General features: G+C 38.3%; 1 protein-coding gene across 2 annotated transcripts in view; it reads right to left on the bottom strand.

The window, feature by feature from the left end:
• IDS (iduronate 2-sulfatase) overlaps positions 1-14,836 on the bottom strand; it is a 33,356-nt gene that overhangs the window by 13,575 nt on the left and 4,945 nt on the right. The window contains exons 4-7 of one of the 2 annotated variants that reach the window (XM_064518259.1): positions 5,312-5,452; positions 4,711-4,808; positions 1,007-1,037; positions 887-926 (exon numbers count right to left, since the gene is read on the bottom strand). The gene's annotated coding sequence lies outside the window, so the exon portion shown is untranslated. Of the gene's footprint in view, positions 1-886; positions 1,038-4,710; positions 4,809-5,311; positions 5,453-14,836 lie in introns of both variants that reach the window. The other variant, XM_064518258.1, reaches the window with a different exon arrangement.

Raw genomic sequence — 14,836 nt, 5'->3', positions numbered from 1 at the left:
CAAGTGACACTTCTGTCATTTTCATTTGGAGACTTCTCATTGAAAAAGCCAAAGAATTATTCTGCTATTGCACATGTGTTTAATTACTGTATAGCCTGCCTTTCACAAATGCAAATATGTTAAGTGGTACTTGATGTGGATTTCCTGGTTTGCCTAACATGAGTATTTAGCAATCAACTCAAGCTCAATCCACTAGAAGAATAAATTATACAGATACAAAAATTCTTTTTCCAACAGCACCCAAGTTCTGGTGCTAAACAGTGAACAGGAATGATGCCAGCTAAATGACTGCAAACACTGAGATCAGGGCCCTAACAGTATCTCTCTGATGGACTGTAATGATCAGTGAGGTCCCACATCTCAGGTGTCCACTCTGCTCTGGATGTATGGACATCTGACTTGCCTGTCATTCAGCTCCTGAACTAAAACACCATTTTAGGTGCGATTAGTCAGGAATGTCATGGGAAAGCTTAAAACCAAACCGTGCCTGAACTAGAGACATCTCATAAAACATCCCTTCATAGCCATTCCGGTAGAAGCCAGTGCTTCCAGTGGAAGGAAGCCCACACAGATACAAGCCTCCTCCAGCTACCACCACCACCGAGTATCAAATCTGACACGGCTTAACAATATGCTGTCGTATATACTGAAGGTTCTGGGGTCCACAGTAGTGCTTGCATAAGCGTCGTTAACACAGATGGATAACACCATAAAGGCAGAGTATCTCAAAACATCAGTATCCGTGACAGACCCAACTTAAGAGACAACAAAAATGCAGCACAGTAATCTTGTTAGTGGAAAAATCCTACTAATGCAAGTAAATCTGTGTAAGAAATATCTGTACTATCAGATCTATAGCAGATCCCATAAAGTAGCATTTACATACCTGAGGATGCTTTCAGGAAAGTTCCCACACACAGTTTTTCCTAAAAGGAGGATTTCCTCAGTGTCATTCGGAAATTGCACTTTCCTTAGCATTCAAAGTTCTTGAGCCAAAAAATATTACCTCAGTTGGTGATAATCACACAAGTCAGCATCTAAGGAGGAGGTGTTACAAAGAAATTAATGCAAGTATCAGAAGAAAAATAATTTTATTTTACTTTACAAAGTATGTGATGAACTTGGTCATCTCTGCTGTATCCCTTGTGCTGCAAACAGAAGTTGCATTTGGCTCAAAGCAGTAACTCCAAATGCCACATCATTAGCAAATCTAAGGAATTTGCTTCTACACCTACACACTAAGTCACTCTAAGAGGGTATGTCTCCACAAGCAAATGGCTGGGCACTGTGATTAGTTCACTCAAACTCTCAAAGAACCATGCTGTTCTCTGTGAATCAATGTGATTAATCACAAATGGAGAATATTGGCTATTATTTACTTCCCATGCATTATAAAAAGTATTTGACTAACTACTACAGGAAGCCTGCAATTGGCAGAAACCATTTATCCCCAAACTGATATAAAAAACAAACAAAAAAATGATACTTTCCTTTTTGCTTTATGTACTAAACAAAGCTTTATTGCTGCACACGAAAGTTACCATGAAAAAAATGAGAAAGAGGCATTTTAAAACCATTAATACTTGCACTAATAACTGTAACCTTTTCTGGCACATTTGGTGAGGAAGTGAAGTACCTATCACAATATGGATCTGCCTGAACCACTATGCTTGAACTGCAATGTTGATAAATCTCTAAATTGCATTTTTATAAGCCTTCATCTCATACAGTCATTTTTCCTTGGCTGAAGTGAGTCACACAGACCTGCCACACACTCTCCTAAGTCCTACGCAAGTGATCTCATACAACGATCTCTGCCAAACACGTATCATCAGAGTTGTTTCTAAGACACTACTTAGACTGACTTCAGAGTACAGAGCACTGGGCGAGGCACACGCTGTACCACCACAAGAAGTACTGAATCAACGGCACGCCTCAGTCATGGCTTCTCCCATTTCCTGTCTGGCCTACAAATGTGCAAATTAAGTACTACCAGCTCCCGCTCTGATGTGCTGGCCAGAGAAGGGCTGGAAGTACTGAGGAACCAGAGACTTCCTGGCCCTCCCCACAGCCATTCCAGGGAACATCTCTACATTTTAGGTAATCCTCAAAGAGATTGCACTTGCCCAAGTACTTCTTGCAGGCAGGCAAGCACACTGCAGTGTAGCCCTTGAGAAACAGCTTTATGCACATACATATTGACACAGATAATTTCTCAAGCTACATGGTGAGTACAATAAAGAGAGAAGCTCTGAAAACAGGGAAGCCTGTGTAAACAAGATGTCAGGTAATGCTACCGAATTCTTTAATGCAGGTCTCTGGCAAGGACTGATGTAGTATTTAAACATTTACAAACTCTAATCTTTCACTCGGTATTCTGGATTAATAGCTGCTGCAGGTCTTAGAGGGTATTTTGGACAGCATCCTTAGTATAATTACAAAATACGAATTTTGCAGAAATCTGACCTCCATTTATTGCTAATACTGAAATCTAACTGACCCTATATTCCCCTCATTAGAACTGCCCCAGAGGAAAAGTGAATAAGCTCATCAGTATTCAGGTACTGTTAACAGAGAGGTCACCTTCTCTGTTAAGCAACTCTCCATTTCAAACATTAAAACCTTGCAATTAGCACTTTACGACAAGGACACCAAAGTACACATGACTACCTTGTTCAGGCTAAAGGTGATGTTTTGTGCAGTATCATTCTGTTTATAAAGCAGAGGAGGAGTTAGTCCCGCTACCACACAGATCCTGCTCCCATGTGCATGCAAACTGTGGAAATGCAAAGCAAATGTCATGGGGGTGAGGCACAGGAGAGGATGAGCTGGGTATCTGTAATTCCGCAGAGTGTGGCAGAATAAAAGCTGCTCAAGGTTTGGATAAGGCCTTTCGGAAATTAGCAAGGACTTGCTTCCCTTTAGTATTCTTTAATGACACCTGCTATCATGCTTGATAGAAAGGAACAGTAGTGAAACCAACAAAGGCATAAAATAGCAACAATAGCAAACAATAATGTCTTTTGTCAGGATCAAATTCCTTCTTTCTTTTTCTACTACCTCCTTCTTCACAGTTCATCTTAGGGAACAGGTCTGTGATGTAGAAGGTTCAGAACCAGAAAATAATTTTTGTTTGCTGCCACTATGACTATTTCTTGCACTGCTGCATGAGTTTACTGTACGAACAGCAGCAGAGTGGCTATGTTACTAAGCCAGTAGTTCCCAAATTGTGGTCCACGAGGCTATGCAAACTGATTGCAACTGCCCATGAATCACACTTCTTGTGTACCTCCAGAGCAGCCCACCAACAGGCCAGGCATGACCCCAGTAGTGAACAAGCCCTGCAGCAGGCTACTTCTGGTCCACAAGAAAAACTCGAGAGCCATGTTTCCAGTAAAGTCAGCTTACAGAATTCAGTACCTAACAGATAAAGATAAATCCACAAGGTATTCAGAAATTGGCACTATCATGAGTGTGAATGCAGGGTGTAATAATTTCCACTGTATCTGATTACAAAGAGAATGATTCTGCCTGATCATTCTGTTATTACTATAAATAGAGACAGAACCCAGAAAAAAAACATTATTTCTGTCTAATCTGTATCCTCTGTCTCCTACCGTAATCGCTATCAACTGTACCAGATCCCAAAGGCTCTATGCTGAGTTCACTCAGCACCCTTTAAGCATGATGCTTCAACAAGGTTAGTCCTTCCTGCAACATTCTGGATGCCATCATTTACTTTTGAGTCAATGAGAAGAGGAGTCTTGTGGGATCTGCGTTGGATGAGCAGCTCAAACTAGCATGCCCTTTCCAAATGCTCTTTTCCCAGAATTTGGCAATAGCATTTAATGGTCCAAAAGATGCAGGTAAAAAACTGCAGAGGAACAAATGTATTCTATTATGTGTTTATTCAAGTCAAACATCATCTCTGATCACTTTTTAGTTAAAGCACCTTCACATGCATCAGCTTAAGTCACAGCATGGAAAAGCATGAGCCACCTTTGCTCAGAAATGCCCTAGGAGTTTTAAAGTTTAGAAGACAAGCTTCCTAGAAGAAAGAGGTAGCCATTGGGGGGAGCAACAGGATATAGACTCTGAAATTCACCAGAAGTTGTAACTAGAAGATCAGAAGAGTAAAATAAAAACAAAGCCTCTGCAGGTCGTAAAAGGTGAAACTGAGCAGAAGTTTTAACTTCTAAAACATCAGCAACCAAAAATAAGCATTGATTTAGCTGTCAACTTTGATGAACATAGTAATGTTATAAGTCCTCTTTTTTAAAAAAAAGCACTTTGCACATGCTCAGCAGAAACTCCAACCTCAGCTGAGCAGAACTTTTCTTGCAGGTGCTGCCATTCTGGGCAATCACAAGCAAGGTACTGAACCAAGCCGTTAAGGAGGGAGCAGCTATGATCAGGTTACCCCTTCTGCAATGCTGCCTTATTGGCAATGTTTCTATCAGTTTCTAGAAGCCAGCAGGGCAGGGAATGTGGAGGTGCTTGGAGACTAGAGTAAACAGGGAAGAGAGAAAGACTGACTAAAAAGCTATGGAGAGGGGAATGAGGACGCATGCAAACCAGAAATAGGTAAATTGAACTAAAGGGTTGGATTCAGGATTAGGAAGAAAATAGGACAAAATATTTACAGGACAAAGTATTTAACAAACCACTTCAGATGAAGTCTGGAAGAGAACTGAGGTACTGGAGTCTTACCGTTGCTCTGCTGTCTGAGAACATCTTGGCTGGTAGGTTTCAGTGTTCCATGAATGCTGGTCCACGTACAGGATAGAAGCCTATCCTCATCAGTTACACTGTGAAGGGGGTAGAGTCTGCTTGAATAAAAATTTAGGCAAGAAAAACACACAAGCACAGAAATTCTAATGAAAAGAGTACAGTGAAGAGAACATACAAGTGAAGTGGCTAAAAGGTAGTAAATGGCAGAACTGAATTTGTCCTGCATGTATGCACATGTGACTGTCTTCGAGAACATACTATATCCTGTTTTTCCCCCCACAGGATCTGACCCCACTCAGGACCCAGGACAAACAGTACTCCTTAAAATTATGCCTCATTTCTTACATGCTATTCTAGTCCTTTGAACTGTTCATTCCTGCACAAACTCTTTACCAAGAGTTACTCTTGATTTTCCAAACTTTTTGATGTTGTTACATAACCCTTTAATATAGGTTTAAAGGATCATATCTCTTTGTCACAACACTGCTGTAGGTGTGAGTGGTCAGCACTTTTATAGATGATGTCTCAGAATCTCAAACATAGATAGGCAGTGAGTGAGGAATACAAAGTTAAAAAGGACCTGTGAAACCCAGTATGGATGGACTGCACTCTCACAGCAGCAATGCAGCGCAGACACAGGGTAAGATTCAGTTGCTGAAAAGGATACCATTCTTTCTTTGCCTGAAATTCTTTAACTCATTCACAGCACACCTTTCACCTTCTGGAACAAAAAAAACATACACAAGATTATGCTTCACCAGACAACCCTAACCTACCATAGGAACTCTGTGAGGAAAAACAGTATGTGATCAAGTAATTGGAGATTGTTTTGCAACATATCTCAATTTTGTAACAATAGCAATGTTGTAAAACACTAGTGTTTTACATGTAACATATAAATATGTTCCCTACAACACCAAACGGAAAAACAAACACAGGACATACTTTTGTAATGCTGAAAGCCCAAGGCAGATAAATTACCTCATGCTGTCCCCTTACTGAGGACCACTGAGCTGGAGCTTTCTGCCTTTCTCTCTTACCTTTAATATGAACAGCCTCTAGCCATTCTCAAATGTTATCTTGTCAATAGATCTCAGACCTGAAACCAAGGTAAAAAGCTCATCTCTTTGACCTTTTCAAAATCCTGTTCACTTTCATTCAGTCTCCCATCTGGTTTTGTTAACAATTAGTTTCACAATTCATGGCTGAAATGATGAACAGTTAAGTAAGCTGTATAACTTTCTCTTCAGATTTTTTTTATGTATGGCTTTTCAGTGTGGTGAGATATAAGTAGGTTCTTGTCAAAGAATGACATGCAGCAAGTAGCTGGTTAATATCTTCTCTCTGCAACAGACATGTAAATTTGCTACAATCATATTGAAGTTTAACCTCATCGTCTTCCTTGAGGATATTTCAGAACAAGCTAAGTTGTATCTAATTACTGCTAAGATGAAGCTTGATTTATCACTGCCCTGCAACACTGGATAATGTATATGTTGCATGATGTTACCACATCAGGATGTCACTATTTTAAACTCATGGTGTACTGCTGCAAATTATTACAAGGCTGCAAGGCATGCTGAATTGAACTCAATTCTTGTATACAAAATGCTAAAACTGTTATTTATTTTGGTAGCATTTAATCATTCACCTTGTGTTATCTAGCTTGACTCCTGAAAGAAGCCTAAAGGAGCCATGGACAGAAATCTCATTTGAAGTCAACGTTATCTGGACATGCAGGTTCTTGAGATTCCTGGAGAACCTGACCTCTCACAGTACTAAAATTCTTAATCTGAAAAATGCTTTAGGTAAAATTAGTAGGTGCCTTTACTTAAAAAGGGAAGAATGCAAATAGTTGTAATTTTAATCTTACATGCAGAACTCTTCCCCAGTTTCTCTGGGCATAATTTGATAGTCACCATCAGTCCTTCTAACTCACAGACCTTTTCCTTCTTCATGAAAAGTTCATTCCTAGTGGGATTTTCTTAATTAAATACAAAAGTTTAGTGAAGAACAGAGCTTCTAGTTTTCACAATGGTTGAAAAGTCAGTCTTTCCCTTGACCTGGTAACACATGTGAAACCTCAAATTGCCTTCTCTTCATTAGCATGCGGGACTGATCAAGTAGAGCTGGAACCTGCTGTTTTCCCCTCTAAGTGAAGTTCCTCTGTCAGAGTTGTCTGAAACAAATCAGGTCATTTACAAAACATAGACAAGAAAGTTATTTAAAATTACCATTACAGAAAAGAGGGAGAGAGTTTACTGAATTTGAACATACCAGAAGTATATTTTTCTCTCAAAAGAACATGGAGACATGAAATAATTAATGTTTGCATTTTAATTAATCAATATCTTCTGATGTTTTAATTAAAAATTTTAGGCAATGATGACCATGACATTTAAAAGATGGTGGAAGCTGACAAAATCATACCAAATTTAAAGAAAACACAAGCAGAATTGTACTGCAATTTGTAAATTGATTGGACAGATGCTTCCTGTTAAACATCTCTATATATTTCAATGATAAGAATACAAGTTATAGAAATAATTACATTACATTGAACTGAGGTGATGGTATTAGGATTGGTATTAATGGTATAGATTAGTATTAATGAATTTTCTATCAAACATTCTATCTGTACAATCATTCTTACAGTTTAATGTATTAAAATGCAGCACTTAAACAAAGGAAAGCAAAGATATGCTGTATTTTTATTATATAAATACTTAGTGTATTTTGTTTTCTCAGTGGTAAATTTTATTCAATTTCTTATTCAAAAATACTGCAACTTAAGTGTTCTTTTTTATTTAGACAAGGACATTCCTGTTGCAAATGTATTCTTCCTAATCATAAACATTAATGCTTTTTAAAAAATGACTTTTTTATTAAAAAATATTTTGTTAATTGCAGTTATAGAATAAACTACTGTAGGACAGAAAATCTAGACTTTGGTTAGCTGTGTTTAGAATTTGGATGACTACCACTTTTGGCAATTAAATAAACAAGAACAAAGTGTGAGCTGAGAGAAAATATGAAAATCAGCACTGTGCTAACTCAAACAGACAAAGTTCAACAGTGATTTAAAGAAAAGCAAAACTCTCCAAGGAATGCCTCAGGAATATCGCTGAACAAACCACACAGTGACACTGTCAAGAAAAGCCATTAAAGTAATCAAAGATCAAATCTCCTTAGTTCCTGTATCTGTTTACTTCTAATTAATGAAGAAAGCATCACCTGAAACACTTGATGGGTATAACACACATTGATCAAACTAAGGAAATCTAAACCCAGGTTAGGCTGACCTGCATCCTCCAATTAACACAAACCAGACCTCACTTTGACTCAATAAGGATGCCACCACTGATTTTTCTAGGAGCCATATCAAGCTGCGCCACCTCAATCCCCAGAAAGCAGTAGCACAAAGCAACTTCAGGGTAGTTTAGTTGGCCACTGTGTGCTAGAATATCCAATGCTGTGGAGACCTAACATTATCTGGTACAGCAGTTATGACAAAAATAGAAATGCCGGTAGAAAGAACCATCCCGTACTCCACCTGCTCCAATGAGAATTGAGATGTCACTGCAAGTATCCATAATTTTGAGCACCCATGATATAGCTAACATATATCAACACATGTATTAGCTATGGTATCCACAGCACTTACTTGGTATGAGGGGAGGGCACAGAAGAATTGCTATTAGTCTCAGAAGAGTAGAAACAACTTGCATCACTAACATCTCTCAGTGCCTATGATAGCAAAAATCTAAGTTTTTCTGTTCACCCAGAGCTTTCTAAAACACCTTCTTCTCTTGGAGCTAAAAATCTCCCTCTTTGTTCTTTCCTGAAGAGACCACTTCCTTCTTTTCTCAGAATTATATGTCCATTGAGAAATTTATAGAACTATATTAAATGTTTACTAGTTCAGCTGGTCCAAGTAGCCTGATATCAGGATAGTGTTTAAAGTTAAACAATTGAAAAATGAGAGTTATGTTTTTGTGCCGAATATTATGCCTGGGTTTTAAAAATAGGACATTATGTATTTTTTTTTCAGGACATGTAAGATCTGATCCACCATCAAAACCTAATAGAATTGAGAAGGCTTTGAAGGAAAGTTTGGAGACTCTGATAAATCACCATTATTAGGAAACTGATAGGATAGGTTGATTGATAGGATTTATTCTTAGAGAAATGCCCTCTTTTCCAACTTTATCTCAATAGCTCCCAAACACAGAGGAAGGGAAAGAAATGTCAGAAAGCTTAGGCTTAAAACTGCATCAAAAGTGTGCAACTTTTAAACTGTGGCCACACAAGAAAAAAGCAAAGATTACAGAAGCAAAAGAGCATGGAGCACAGCTTGCTTAAATAAACTTCCTCTCAATAGAAAGATGAGCAATGAATAAAATTAGCTGGGCAGTTTAAAAGGGAAAAGTAGAGCATCTCTAACTAAATCAGATACATCTTTTGCAGGTGATGTCAAAACATTATGTCAAATGCTGCTTTGGTGGCGAAAGTGTTACATAACAACAGATTTTCTACTATCCCACTGGCAGAATGGCTTAAGAAATTTATGGTTCTTTAGTTGTACTATATAATTTATTTCTCATCACAAAAATTATGAGGACTGCATCCCAGGTAGTTCATTAATGTTTATACAGTGCCTTAATATGTGAATATTCCAGCATAATTTGGCAGCAATATAAACAACTTGCTGAACTGCTACAATTATGTAAACAGGTAATAGTTTCAAGTTGGAGGATATTAACTTAGGGGTACAACATCCAACAGATGGATGCAAATAGATTTAAAGCCACTGCCCTCAAACTAATCTCCTAAATAAACATAAAACCGTATTCCTTACGGATAGGATTGAAACTGATTGAAATACAGGACTCTAATTTCAAAACTGATCAGCTGCATGTACTGACAATCAAATCTGTGCAGACACTAGGCAGATCATTATTGTTTTTAAATATGTAAAGTTACAGGACAGTCTATTTTGTAATGGATTATCCAAGTAATACATGTTCTTTGACATTTACTGGTCAAACACTTTTTACTCTCCTGTGAATAAATGTTAACAGCAAGGCCTATTTCTACAGTGATATCAAAAGAAACTCAAACCAGGATTTTCAAGCCTGGAGAAAATGACTTTTTTAAAAAACAACTTGCTGTTCTGTCATAAGACCAGGAACGATAATCCTAGAAATAGTTCCTGGTTACTTTCAGTCATCCACACGAATCAATTACTACTCAACTACTATCTTCCCTTTAAATGCTATATTCTAGTAATCTAACAGTGATACTTTGAGAAAGTCTGTAAAGACAACAGGACACATGAATTATCAGGTGTGCTGGAAAGGAATCAAGGCTGACTGTCAACAAAAAAAGCAAGCTTGACAAATTAGAAGGGCAATTCTATCTACATCTTCAGGTTTTTCCTTCACTTTGTTCAGTCAAGGACTGGAAACCTCCTGGCTTATGATTTTTAAATACAGTAAGGCTACAAGTAAATGGCTTATAGAAGCAGTAATAGCATCGACTATAAAACAGATGTTATGACATCTTTTTAAACTAACTTGAGGTGCTGGCAATATGGAAAGAAAGCTGCAATAGGGTATCTGTCTGTCTGGTCGCCAGCATAAGCTATCTTAGGGGATTCAATTCAGTTCCTAGTGCTGAAGACACAACGAGCAGCAGACAAGAAGTCTTAACAGAGAGCAGAAGACATTGCTTTTTATCTCCTCCCCATATTCTTTTCCCCTCTCCCTTTCATTTAAATGCGCATAAGATGTAAACACAAGAGAAATCTTCAAATTCTGTTTAGACAACAGCTTGGCTTTTCTTTGCTGCCCAATTCTCTCCTCAACATCACACTCATAACTGAAGTACCCAGACATAGCACTTGAGAAACCTGAGACCACCGAAAGATATAAGAAAGCCCCAGAAATTCCTGTCACTAATTATCTTACTTCAAGTCAAAATACAGTATTTACCCTGTGCTTTCCCAAGGTAACGTCTTCCAAGGAGGGCTGAGGTAATGTCTAGAGGTTTACTCTAAAATTTCCCACATTTTACCTTTTTTAATGACAAGACTACCATTTTGCCCTGGGCTTTCCAGGGACAGATAAATAACAGAACCGGCACTGGTGTGCAACAGGCAATACACAGCTCTGTGGCAGCCATAATATTTTCAATTAACATTAGCACTGGAAACTATTTATTTGAATACTTTCCATTAAAAACATCAAATCATTAAGCGTACTTTACCAGCTAGAAAAATTAGGTATCAATATCAAAATGTCTTTATATTGAGGAATACTGATTTTTTTCTTTAGCAAAAAAATAAAAAAGCTATCTTGAATAACTGCAAAGTTTCATGAGCTCACAATAGAGTTGTTGCATGGATGACAAACAGCACTTGCATTATTACTGGTATTATTAGTGCATCCAATAAATGCATATTGGCAGAAATATACATACATTCATAAATAATTACTTAGCATGTACATATTCTTCATTGCAATCCCACCGCGTATCGGACATTGATTGTTTTTTACATCTGCAAAGAAAACGGACATAAAGCACTTAAGTCCTTCTCTCATTGCAGTCAGTGATGAAACACTCGCAGAGTCTGTCAGAATAGTCAAAACTGTTCAGTGTCAGAGTGGACCCCTCCGTTTCAGGCCACTCCTTGCAAGCAATAGGGAGGCAACAGTAACGGCTAATAATTTTCAGTGCCCGGCCATGCAGTACATATCTTCTCTCTGTGTGGATACAGCAGCAGAGGTTCCTCAGAGGTAAAAGTGGAAAGCCAGTTTTGCCCAAGACATAAGTAGGATGGCCACAATGTAAGTGACTTCCCTGGGACAATGGGAACAGGTTCTGGCAGAAAATTGAGAAGGAGAAGCTGAATGTTTTAAGTTCTGAATGAAAAACAGCTTATGAGTCAATGTCTGGGGAACACTGGAAGAAAAGAGATACAGGTATTGCATGGAAACTGAAGTTCTAACCTGCTCCAGAAAGCAAATGAACTCCAGCTGACTGAAGTAGGGGACGGATCAGAATCTATTACCACAGGTGACTATCTGTAACAGTACAATATCTACGTGCTCTGAACAGCTGAGCCCAATTGTAGCCTATCTGTATAACACTCCATATTTATGTTAACTTTCTCATTAGTATTAAACAAGCAGTCTTTGAATCCTGATGTGTTAAAAGGAGTACTGATCCTGTCACTTTCCCCAAATACTCATACATCAGTAGCAATCCATCTTTATGTTCTGTAACATTTGGTCAATATTCCCTTCTCCCAGTTATACCAAAGGAATAAACAAGTCTTAAATGAACAGGGTATATAAATACACAGGTAAAGCAAAAAAATGGTTTTCTTACTAACCTTCCTCCCAGACCTAACTTGTCTCCTCTCACTTATTCCTCTAGTTGTTCCTCCTAAATCTTCCTGTTTCAGCCCCTTAAAAATCTCTACACTTCTCCCCATGTTCCTCTAGCAGTGTAACATAATCGAGGAGCCAACATTGTATTTTTCTTTTCTAGAGCATTTCATGCATTATATTGTTGTATCTTGGAGCACTGATGGTTCTAAACATATGAGATGTTCAGAACTGTAGAAGTCATCTTTTAGAAAATGTTTGACTATTTGCATCACAGAAATGCATCACAGAAAAGCCAAGATAGACCATACAAAATAGCACAGCAAGGGGCCTCAAACTAGGATTAAGTTAGGTTCCAAACATACTTCCTAAACAAAGTTTGGTCAATAAGAAAAGGCTACAACTGGGGACTTTGTTAGGGCTGGTTGTGCTGCAGCATTTCCCTGAAACTTCTTGGTTTGCCAAGAACAAAGTCAAAATTTAGTAGGAGCCCTGCTACAGTAACAAAACCAGTGGGATGAACCTTCAAAAGCCTCTTCTAACAACAGCCCTAGTAGAATGGACTGCAGATGAGAACGCTCTAACTTGGAACAGGCTTGCAAATCCCAGTCACATGAGCTAGCTTTGCAGTTAAGATGTGCCTTAAACTGTAAGATGGCATGGTTGAGGAACCAGAAGACTTGTATGCTCCTCAGCAGCCCTTTGGGCTAAGATAACCATTCTGTCCCCTGACAGCAGACTCTCTTATACATCTGTGCTTTTACTAGTGGTTTGGACAAAGTTTGCAGAACAAAAGTTGCACTTATTTCTTAGCCATGCCAGTTTATAGCCTTACATTTTAATTTAAACCTGCTGATACAGGAGCCTGTCAGAGCCTTTCTGCCTCATTTTCATCATCTGCCCATTATATTGATCTGTGTTAGAGGTTCATGTGAGCGTAAATAAATCAAAGTTTGTAAAGTTCTTTAAGACACTGTAGACACTAAGAACAACTTATATCTTAACGGTTCAATATTAGGCAGATGTCTGTATGTATTTCCTGCACACTTACCATTTTAAGTAAAAGAATAGAAAATGAAGTGATCATTCTTTTTCCCACAGAAGTGCCCAAGAGCATGCCCACTCTCTGGAACAAACTCTGTCAAAGCAGTAAAACTGAGGGAGAAAGTCAATTGTGAATTTTCACACCAGGAGATTCCAGGTAGATGAAAGCTTTGTGGAGGAGACAATTCATTGTGAAGCTTTTGCTCAGGATCAATGATGAATCAAAAAAGGCATTATTAACCCTCACTGTGAACCTTGACCTTTCTCAGAACTTCCAGCATCTTCAGTATCTTTCAATCTCCTCTACAGAAATTCACTTCAGGTACACAGGAATGCAATGGCTATATATTTATTCACACAAAAGCCCCCTTTAACACATGCAGTTAAACAGTGGGTATGGGAAGATCCTCAGGTGCTTCCTTTTTCAGCCACAGGATATGGTAAGACAATGACTAGGCCAGCAGCTAATTCCAAGTAAAAACAAGAGGCCTGGAATTCTTTTCACATAGCTGTTTTATATTCTACCTCCATTCCCTCAACTCTAGGTACCTATAACTTTCTGCTTAAAAGGTTCACACCTGTGCCTGTTACACAACAGATCCAATAAAACAAACTCTTAAGAGTCTTCTCCTGTAAGCCTCCCTCAAGAACTTAAGAATGCAGCAGTCAGGACCTTATTTTCTAAAAGGTGAAAAACTGAACTCTACAATAATCTTTAGCTCAAGTTATTTGAGCAGATAGAACTACCAGTGAAACTATATATCTAGCAGCATAGGCACTTCAAATTATTCCATCTGAGTGTACATTATCTATCCAGCAAATTCAGTCTTGCGACTATTGTTCCTTGGATAGGTGTTGTGGAGGTTCACTTAGGCAAGCAAAGCAAATTCTGTCGCTAAGGTAAACAACTCTGAGTATATGTATATACACACTGTTTTCACCTAGCCTTTCTCAGAATACGAAGTATACAATTATAAAGTAAAGGGAAAATGTATTTAAATTTTGCCCTTCTGGCTATATAAGATAGTTTTCATAGGAGTTTTTCTTTTCCTGTAGATCTTTTGCATATAAAGTATACAGTCCTTATTTCCTTCATTTTCATGATAAGCTTAAACATCTCTAAACAGCAATAATATGGCTTCTGCCAGCAGCTTTACATCAGATTATCACAAAAGGCAATTCTCATGTGACTACACTATTGCATCCTTCAGTGACCACATCTAAGGCTGCTTCACCATCTAGAAACACATTCTCATGTCTCCCCTCCCACCCAAAAATACAGGTGCCCCATGATTTGCACCTTTCTCAGTCACTTCTAAGTGAACTTAAAGGAACTGTTTTGAAGTTACAGAATCCATATGTATTAAGTCCTCCTCCACAATCTTTTGGCAGCTGGGTTCAACTGAGCCTTTCAAGCTGACAGCCCTCTAATTCTGGGCTTGATCATGCCAGACATTGAACCCTGACAGAGCACACAGACATACAAGTGGATGTGCATGCATAGAGATAGCACCACAGCTGGTATTTCCTATGCACTTCTTTAAGTGATAGTTTTAATAGGCTTTCCATTTGTTGTGGAGGAAAGGCTGCCCATCTAAGACTAGTATGGCTATGCAAATACAAGTGTTAATGGTTAATTTATCTATGTTTGCAGTGAAATACATTGGTAC

Source organism: Dromaius novaehollandiae, chromosome 11 (genome assembly GCF_036370855.1).
Source record: "Dromaius novaehollandiae isolate bDroNov1 chromosome 11, bDroNov1.hap1, whole genome shotgun sequence".
NCBI classification, from domain to species: Eukaryota; Metazoa; Chordata; class Aves; order Casuariiformes; family Dromaiidae; genus Dromaius; species Dromaius novaehollandiae.
The sequence above is the reverse complement of the archived record's forward strand: the minus strand, read 5'-3'. Positions and strand labels throughout refer to the sequence as shown.